Consider the following 9943-nt stretch of genomic DNA (forward strand, 5'->3'; position numbering starts at 1 on the left):
GTCTGTCATTTGGGTATCCTCGCGCCAAACATTCACTGCTATTGGGCGCAAAGAGAGGCTTCGAAGCGCATATATCGAGAGAGGTAGTAGTGGTGTGCCCATAGTCCTTATTAATATGTACGAGAAATATGTTTAAACTTGTTGAGAATGTCCTATTTTTTAAAATTTTGTGTTTATCATTACTCTGCTAACAACATTGCTACAGAAACTCTAAATGACTTGTTCGTGACTTAGTTGAAAACGTAACACAAAGAAAAATTTAAGGGGAGCATATGCAAAATATCTCGAGGCACGTACTCTACCATTGTCTATGGTGCTACTGCTTCTACAACTCAGCTTCACCTTGACCCAATTATTTTATGAAAACTCCTTAAAATGTGGTACATGCATGTGTAATAAATATAACAAAGCATTTAGAGGATGAATAGGAAACGAAATTATTTTATTTGAAAATAAAGGGGAAAATTGTAAAAGGAAATAAACGGCCTTGAATAAAGGAGTTTAATAAAATACCATACGTTCTTAGATAGAGGCTTCTGTTATTTTAAAGGAATATATAATGGAAAAGGAAAAATTCAATAAGCAATATGGATGAGCTTATAACAATTTGGAATATATTTCCGCATTACACAAATTCTAAATCTAGTAAAATTGTGTTAAAAGTATACAAATATCTAGACCCGTGCGACGCCTAGCAAAATTTTTCTGTCATTAACCTCTGGATCACTTTTTTAATTTTAAGCCTCTAGCTCACTAGATTCCTTCCTCATTTAGAAAAATAGTTTTTTCTAAAAACTTCTTTTTAATAGGACTCCAGTTTGCAGTAAGTTACTTAAAACTCGACCTTTTTTAAATATCTCGCCGCTGGCGCCACCTAGCTATAGTTTTTTCCCTCAAGTTGCATTGCAATTCTGAAGTATGTTAAAAGTTTCAAAACCCGGTAAGTTACTCAAAACCCAATGACAAAACTTTGCAATTTTGTACTTTTTTACGGCCAAGCATGAACGCGATTGAATATAAAGGAAGTAAAAATAGGCGCTAAAGGGTTTATGACGAAAGCGCTCCAATCTTAAAATTTGAACTGTTGATAATACTTGTCATTTGCTCTTGGGTCACATTATCTTTATTCAGTTCGAGTGTTAAACGTATTTCTAATGTCCAAAGTATTCAGTACACAGCCTTCGTGTTTATATTGCATCTACTATGGATCTTGAATTTCTAAATACAAACTAGCTACTTGACAAGCCAGCTGGACTTTCCAGTCTCTACTGTGGAAGCTCCTAATAATACGATCGAGAATCTTTGCTATCAAATCCAACAAACGAAACGTATGGGGATGGTTGGGCATCTTACCAGGTTTCACTGAAGAACCAATTATTGATGATTCTTATTATACTTAGACCTGAAAGTCATGATATTTTGGGAGGAAAAATTGCATTGTTTTGCAATTGCAGTTTGTATTGAAAAGTTAATAAAGTTATGCCAAATATCATGAATACTGGAAGTCAAAGTAAATAAGTCAGTCAAACCTGTTGTATCGTATTTATAATAATAACACTATGCGACAAAATCAACTTTTTTTCTGGGTATTGGACAAACCCACGTTTTCGTAGAGATTGAGGCTTAAGTAAACAATGTCCTATCTCCGTTTTTCGAACTTAGCCTCCAAAAAATAGATAGCGGCTTACGAATACAGTCAGACTCTGACTTCTGACTTTTCAACTCGTATAACAGCTGTTATACTAAATTTCTCAAAAAAAGAATCCAGCCCTTCTAATAAGGGAAGAGGGCGGACCACGCCCACATTTTTACTTGTTCAATTTGCTGAACGCGTTAACAAGCTGCCCTAATCGTGTGAAAACGACTTCATAACTTAAAAGGACATTAAGTGGAAATGTGAAGCTTCTCAAGGCCAAAATAATGACATATCAATTTTAAAAATCGGACGTCAAATAACCAAGTTACAACGAAAAAACTTTTTGGCTGTATTGCGAAGGAAACCCTTTCAACATAATCTTCAAATTTAGGGGCGGACATAAGTCTAAAACACATCTCCATAAACTAATAAAAAAAATGTTAAGGTAAACGGTTTTATTGAAAACAATACTTACATTAAGTAATGATAATTCTTAAATATAGAAAATAATTAAGTAGGTCCTAGGTGCCAGTTATCACACTTCTGATCAAATTTCTATTGATAGTCATAAGTAGGGCCAATTGAACCTTAATCAGGTTATGCTACGCCTCACATTTTTAGAAATTTCACGCGCCCAACACTTTTATTTAATTTATGATGAACTCCCTAGATTGGTGAGGAGTGTGATGGCTAGTTAGTACCTAGGACCTACCTAATTATTTTCTAGCTTTTAGTATTATTATTACTTAATGTAAGTATTGTTTTCGATAAAACGGTTTAACTTAAAAAATTTTTTTATTATTTTATTTTCAAGTTTTTAGTCTTTATTTAATTGCGTATTATTTTCCATTCTATTTAGTTCATTTATTGACTCATTATTACAACGACTCTTTACTGAAAATTTGTTACAATCTACATAATCCTTCCAAAGACTTTACTCGACTCTGCGCCACGTATGCTTGTCCCTCCTCGAACTCCAAAATATTTTGATGTCACTTCTACCGGACTGTATGTAATATTTTTTCCAAATATGAGTAAAAGCGGACCACAAATACGATTTTTTTTAATATCTCGATCCTTGCGCCACCTAGCTGGAGTTTTTTTCACAAAGCGATATCTATCCCAGTATGTAATATGTGTTCCAAATATGAGCCAAATCGGACCACAAATACGATTTTTTTAATATCTCGATCCTTGCGTCTCCTGGCGGCGATTTTTCATATGTCGCTTTCTATTCATAATTAGCAATATCCCTCCTCGAACTCCAAGGTATTTTGATGTTTTTTCCACGGGACTGTATGTAGTATTTGTTTCAAATATGAGCCAAATCGGACCACAAATACGATTTTTTGAAATATTTCGGTCCATGCGCCACCTATCGGAGTTTTTTTTCTTATTATTGCATTGTCATCGGGTTCAACTAGTAGCTTATCGGGAAGTTACTTAAAATTCAGTTTCAAAATTCTGTTCGCTACACAGAGTCAAACTAAATAAAACCGTTTAAAAAGTTCTTTCTTTAGAAGATGTTTGTAAAAATCTAAATTTATAAACAAATACAAATAGTCATATTTGCTTTTGATTAATCTAATAAATCAGAATAAAAGTAGAAAAGTATACCCAAGTTCCCATAATCCTACATCAACTCGAACTCACGTCGATGACCATTAGTGCCGTAGTGCACTTGAAAAGTAATGTAAACTGGCCAAAACAAGCAAATAAGAGACAACCAAATTGAAAAATGGAATGAGTGGAAAATAAGCGCACAAAAGGATATTTGTATCAGCAGCAGCATTACAACGTCGTAGCTACAAGTAGCGCGGCGGCCACAAATTGCGTCACTTAAGCACGTACACATGCAATGTAAAACCACTTGAAAGTAAAAATGTTAAACAAATAACTACAAAAATAATATAGAAAAAACACACGTGAATTTAAAAATGAATAAATGAAAAAACGAATGTTGCTGCCGCAGGATATGAAATGCGCACGGACGATTCTAAAGGGATTCGTTGTAGTAAAACCAACGTAACATTTGTCTCTAATTTATTTTTAATAATGTCAACAAGTAGCAGCAAAAAGGGATCCACTTCCCAGTAGTTTCGTTTGCGCTCAAAGGAAAGTTGCTGCAGGCTTTTATGTTAACGAAATAATGATTATCTCTTACAGGGCAACTGATAAATGATGGAATGTTAAATTTTTGGAGCTTCCATATATTATTTCGAAATCGCAAGACACATAACCTTACTTACTTACTTAATTAGTGCTTAACAATTTAACTGGTTATGACGGTTCAAAAGAGAGGGGCAGTCGCTTCGTCGTTGGACTTACTGGCGACAACTGCTAGCACCATGGAAATCTAAATCGTTTCCTTCCGGTCTCTCTCCTCCTACTTCCATTGGCGTGTTCCTATACACTGAAAGAAATGGTGGTAGTAAAATCAACAAATCTGTTCTGTTGTTATTGACTTAACGGAGATTCGGCGAAATCGATCGAATTATGGTTAACTCGACCGAGTTCTTTGTCAAGCGAACAAATTAGTTTAGTCATTTCAACAGAAGAGAAATTGGCGCTCTTAAAGTAACAAAATTCTGTAAAATTGATCAATCTAACTGATTTTTCTGTTAACACAACTGATCTTACAGGTCATTTCAACAGCGAATAACAGTCAATGCATGAGCAAATTTTAAAGAGAATTTTACGCTCACTGCGCTTCCTACTTTGCACTTATGACGATGGTGCCACTTGTTTCAAAAAAAAAAAAAAAAAACACAAAAATAAGAAAACCACCAAACCGAAACACACACAAATTGGGAAAACAACAAAAAACTAGTTTTTCAGTTATCAATACAAAACAAAAAAAACTCTTTTTTGAATTCAATGTGCACAACACTGCAAAAAATTATGCAATACCGGGACACCTATTTATCGGGTACAATTTTGCAACTTCTCCTCCAAGCCAAATGCAAAATTGTGCCCTCTTGTTTGATGACAACCGCTAAGCCGCGAAAAAGGTCCTCTGGTGTTAAGAAGGGGAAAGCCACACACACAATCACCCCCACATATACGTGCATGGGTGCTGACCACCTGCACACACACATGCATTTGCATGAAACGCATGCATGTGCATGCATGCACACAAATGCGGGCGTGAGAGTGTGGGCGGCTGGAAGTGTTATTAAAACATTACGGAGGGGCGCCGTCAATCAAGTAAAACTCAGGCATTGGGCCTAAACATAAAGTGTTACTAGAATTAAACTTGCCGAATTACATGTATAGTTACTCCAATGGTGAAATACCTTCCAGCGATTTCGTTCTTTACTTTTCTTTAGCTTACAAGTTCCTATTTAAAATGTTTTGTCAAACATTTATACTACAAGTTTTGTTCGAAAAAATCACGTGTGGCAACTCTACATGCGAGAAAAGAAATTGAGAATAAGCAGTAAATTGACGCGCGGCGAAGTTAAAACTATAAATTAAATAAATTATAAAAAATAAAATTCGGTGAAAGTGCGTTTAATAAAACAAAGTAATAAAGTGTATAATGTTTAATTGTAAAGTTGAAATAAAGTTCTTGAAACCGACACCAATGTGGTTTAACAAACGGTACATGCTCTTATTTTCGTTAGAGCATGTACTAACGCGTGTATGAATATGTATGTAGCATATATACATATGTATATATAGTAAGCATGCGTATTTATGTATTGACATATTTATGGATATATATGACAACATACTTTCGTACAAAGCTTTCGATGGTGATTCGGAACAAGTTTTGTTTTTGTTTGAATTCAGATTTAAGTTATTATTATTTTAATTAATATTACTAAATATAGCAATAAAATCATTATAAATTAAAAGTACTTATCAGTAATTTATACAAACAAAAAAATACGTAAGTTTAAATATATATTTATCCGGCTTTTATTTTTTCCACAGGTATTAATGTCATAGGTATGAACAGAAATATATGTTATTTCACTATCAGTGTCATTTCGACAATAAAGTTAATTTACCATGTTATTTCGAATGAACAGAAATCCCTTTCATACTAACAGTTTTGTTTGGTATTCTTATAGCGACAGTAATAATTATTAATTTAACAAAACTATGGGTAAAGTATAATGAAACAACTTTTTTTGTTTGTTTGACTACTAAAACGGTCAACTACGAATCAACGATTTGTGCGCAGTTGATTCAAAATTTTGTTGCGATGGATAAAAATTGACAGACATTTCGGTTGAATTTACCCGTATTTCGGTTGATTTTACCAGCCTTTTTCTTTCAGTGTAAGAACACCTTCTTGGCCGGAGCGTGTTTTTAAATTCCCTGAATTATGTTGATGTCTGCGTAAAGCTCGTACAGCTTACCATTAAATCTTCGTCAGCACTCGCCATCCCTAATGCGTAGAGGTCCGTAAATCTTTCGAAGCACTTTTCTCTCAAATACTCCCAGAGCCGCCTCATCTGATGTTGTCAGGGTCCACGATTCTGAACCATATAGCAGAACAGGTACGGTTAGTGATTTGTAGAGCATCTTTTTGTTTGACGAGAGAGGACTTTATTTTTCAATTATCTACCTAGTGCAAAGCAGCATTTAATGGCATGAGTTATTTTTGCTGCATTTCAAGGCTGATTTTATTGTTTTTTAAATTTAATCAACACATTATGGCTCTCATATAAACGAACTATCTTAATATTTCAAAAATTATGCCGAAAATTTTTCTAAGCGGGGTCACACCTCGGCAGTGACTGGCAAGCGCCCCGAGTGTATTTCTGCCATGAAAAGCTCTCAGTGAAAACTCATCTGCCTTGCAGATGCCGTTCGGAGTCGGCATAAAACATGTAAGTCCCGTCCGGCCAATTTTTAGGGAAAATCAAGAGGAGCACGACGCAAATTGGAAGAGAAGCTCGGCCTTAGATCTCTTCCGAGGTTATCGCGCCTTACATTTATTTTTTTTATTAAGCTAAAGATCGGAAATATGACAGTGTATATAAAGGTAATAAGAAAATTAGTAAGGAGTCTCGTAAAGAAACTTCGTGATGTGAAACAGGGAATGCATAAACTGCCACTGACTGAGAGGTCTGGTTAACGGATGTATCTAAATTTGATGACGATAAAACGGGGGTCGGAATCTATGGGCCGAACTTCATGCAGAAATCCATGCAATAGACAACCTTGCCAAGCAGGATGTTATAGCAATATTCTATGGTCCAGAGCCCTTTGTGGACTCATAAAGGCACATACCAGTGAAACCATAAGTAACGGCGAAGCAAAGTAGTTCAGACCACAATTAACTGAATGACCAGCGCAAACGCAGACCTAAATTGTTTATATTGCAAGTAATGACATTATCAGACAAAAACACATTAACCTAGGCAGAGAGGACCTACGAAGTCTCACCGGGTACTCTACGTAACACTGTTGTCTACAATATATCCGATATATAAATCTGTCTCTGTCTCTTTAGGATGAGACGGGGATTCACATTCTCTACGAATGCGTCGGTTTGGCAAGGCAGAAACTGTCCCATCTAAGTAAGCAGCGTGACTCCTTGCGTTATATGAAGTAAAAAGTCTGAAGAGTCATAAGAAGCCTACACATACAGTAATAGGCTGAAAAGCCAAGTACAAGCCTAAGTAAAGGTTTCAGTGAATCGTGGCGTAATAATTATCGTATACATTATTTATAATTGCTGTTTTATGCACAGGTCCCTCTTTTGCTATTATTTGGAATCCAAATCTTTAAATAAAGTTTTGGTTGTAAAGATGGAGATTCGTGCTATTAGCGGGCATTGGGCATTATTGGTCGTAGTGCTTTTTTAGCTATATTTTATTAAAATAATTTGTTAAAAATAAACAAACGATTGTGAGCACACAAAGAAAAAATATTTGTACTATGGCACTATTGTGAATATTTGATTTTAACTAACACTGCATTACCGGCAGTTGCTAACATTCGCCAGATGCAGCGCAAGCGCGTGTAAGTTTTTATTGATAGATGATTGATAGAACAGCTGGTTTCTGTTGATATTTGATATGAGACTATTGTATTTTGTTGCGCAAGATGCGCAGGGGTCCAGCTAGTAATAATTTGATTTATCGAACAGTTGTAGGTCGCCACAAATCAATAGGTATCAATTGCCAAGATAGATAATATGGTTAGCATATTTACGTTGTTGATGGTAACTAGTTGTTTATTTTATTTAAATTTATTTAGAGTGTTCATAGTCCAACAAGCGTTGCGTGAAATGTTTATTTTTGATTTTAACAATTTTTGCGCCAATATTTCATATTCTTTAGTTCGCTTTCAATTATCCAAATACACTTGATTGAGCCTGTATTTATTTTGAATATATATACATACATATGTATATCATTTTATTTATTTTGCAAATCGTTAGTCTTCATTTGGTTTTAGGTCACTTGCAATTTGACTTTGATATGTATGATAGCTCATATTTGTTCAGCCAGTACATGTGTACTGATGGGCTTGTCCCACAAAGGCTTTCATATTTCGCAAATATCCTACAACTGCATATCCTTTTTCATATGTGTTTACTTAAGCATGATGCCTCGTGTTTATTTATACTTTTCGCAATAAAAAAAAAATGAATTAATAAATATAAAAAGTTTGCAATTCCTAAGGGACGATTTGTGATTGAATTTTCTTATTTTTTAATGCGCATTTGGTTTTTTTTATTAATGTGTTTGTGTTGTTTAGGTTATATTTGTAGTTTTTTTTTTTCGTTTTTGATTTTCTTTGGCTTGTTGAAATGTTTGGCTTACTTTGTGCGTTTGTTTGGTTTGTGAATAATCCGCTTTCAACAACAACCCGTTCGCAGATAGATGAACATTAGGGTGATCCGCAAAAATAATATTTCCCATTATTTTCAGTCTCACCCCTTCAAATGGTAATACAAGGTAAAAAATATCACTTTTCAATGTTTGTCCTAATTGACGGAAATTAAGGGCTCAAAGCGGATCAATGTTGGGATTTCTCTATGGAGACTTAAAAAGTTAAAATTCAAATTATTGTTTTCTAATACCTTTAAGCGACAATACTATAGTTTTGGTCAAAATTGGAAATGGTTAAAGCGTATTGCACCTGTTATTGACTATTCTGGACCTTCTGTTATCGTTCGAATCGCTGAACTATTGAATAAATAGGGGAGTTTAGGATTTTGTGCAAATGGTCTAGCATCATTGTATTTGCAAACTGATGTAGTATTTTTACGCCAAAAAAATTATATGGCAAATATACAAAATCAAAAACGATAGTTTATTTTTTCAATTTTGAATAGCAAGTTAAAAACTGTTAAAACAAAACAAAATATGCAAAGAAAAAATATGAAACGAAGAAAAGCTCTTCACGATCTGTAGCTTTCATTTGCTGTAGCAATGTTTCCAACACCAAACTGAACTCCCTTAACAACTCAAATATTCATCATCATCATTTATTGGCACTAAACCGCCTAAGCGATTTTAGCCGTTTCGTAATAAGTTAAGAGAGGTCAAGTCTTCCTCCACCAGCTTCTCCCAAATCAGTGGAGGTCTCCGCTTTCCTCTGCTTCCAAACTGCGGTGTGGACTGAAAAAATTTCTTGACCGGAGCGTCTTCTTCCATTTGCACAATATGGCCTAGCTAGCGAAGCCTTTGTGTTTTGATTCGCTGCGCTATCATCATATCTGCGTAAAGCTCATACAGTTCATCATTATACCTCCTTCGACACTCGTCGTCGGCATCACGGACAGGGTCATAAATATTCCGGAGAACTTTTATCTCGAATATTCTAAGAGCCATACCATCTTCTCTCGACACAACTCAAATATTAAGTATAGTAAAATGTTCTTTATTTATAACACTACTATAGTAGTAGCAATTCACAATTCTGTGGCAATTTGAAAAAACAACGTAATTCGGGTTAGGATAATGACGATACATAGACCTGTATCTGATAGGCTAACCGCAATTCACCATTTCAACTTCCTATATTTTGTAGCAGCCATTTGGCGCTAGGGCTACGAGTAAGTAACGCATGGAGCTCTGTAACGGATTTCTGTTACGAAGCCAGAATATCACTTTTATCCTAACTCGAATTAGATTGTTTTTTCAAATTGCGACAGAATTAAATAGCTCGCGTGCTTCACTTAGTCTTAAAATCAAACTGATTTACTATTCCGTAGCTAGCGCTGATTTTATACTCATTTGCCATGCCATTGCTATGCATATCTGAGGTTTATATAATAGGCGCTATTTATTGCTGTGTATAGCTCTGGGTCTTATATTCACTGCTGCGTTCTTTGCA

The sequence above is a fragment of the Eurosta solidaginis genome, chromosome 5, assembly GCF_040869045.1.
Source record: "Eurosta solidaginis isolate ZX-2024a chromosome 5, ASM4086904v1, whole genome shotgun sequence".
In the NCBI taxonomy this organism is placed as follows: Eukaryota; Metazoa; Arthropoda; class Insecta; order Diptera; family Tephritidae; genus Eurosta; species Eurosta solidaginis.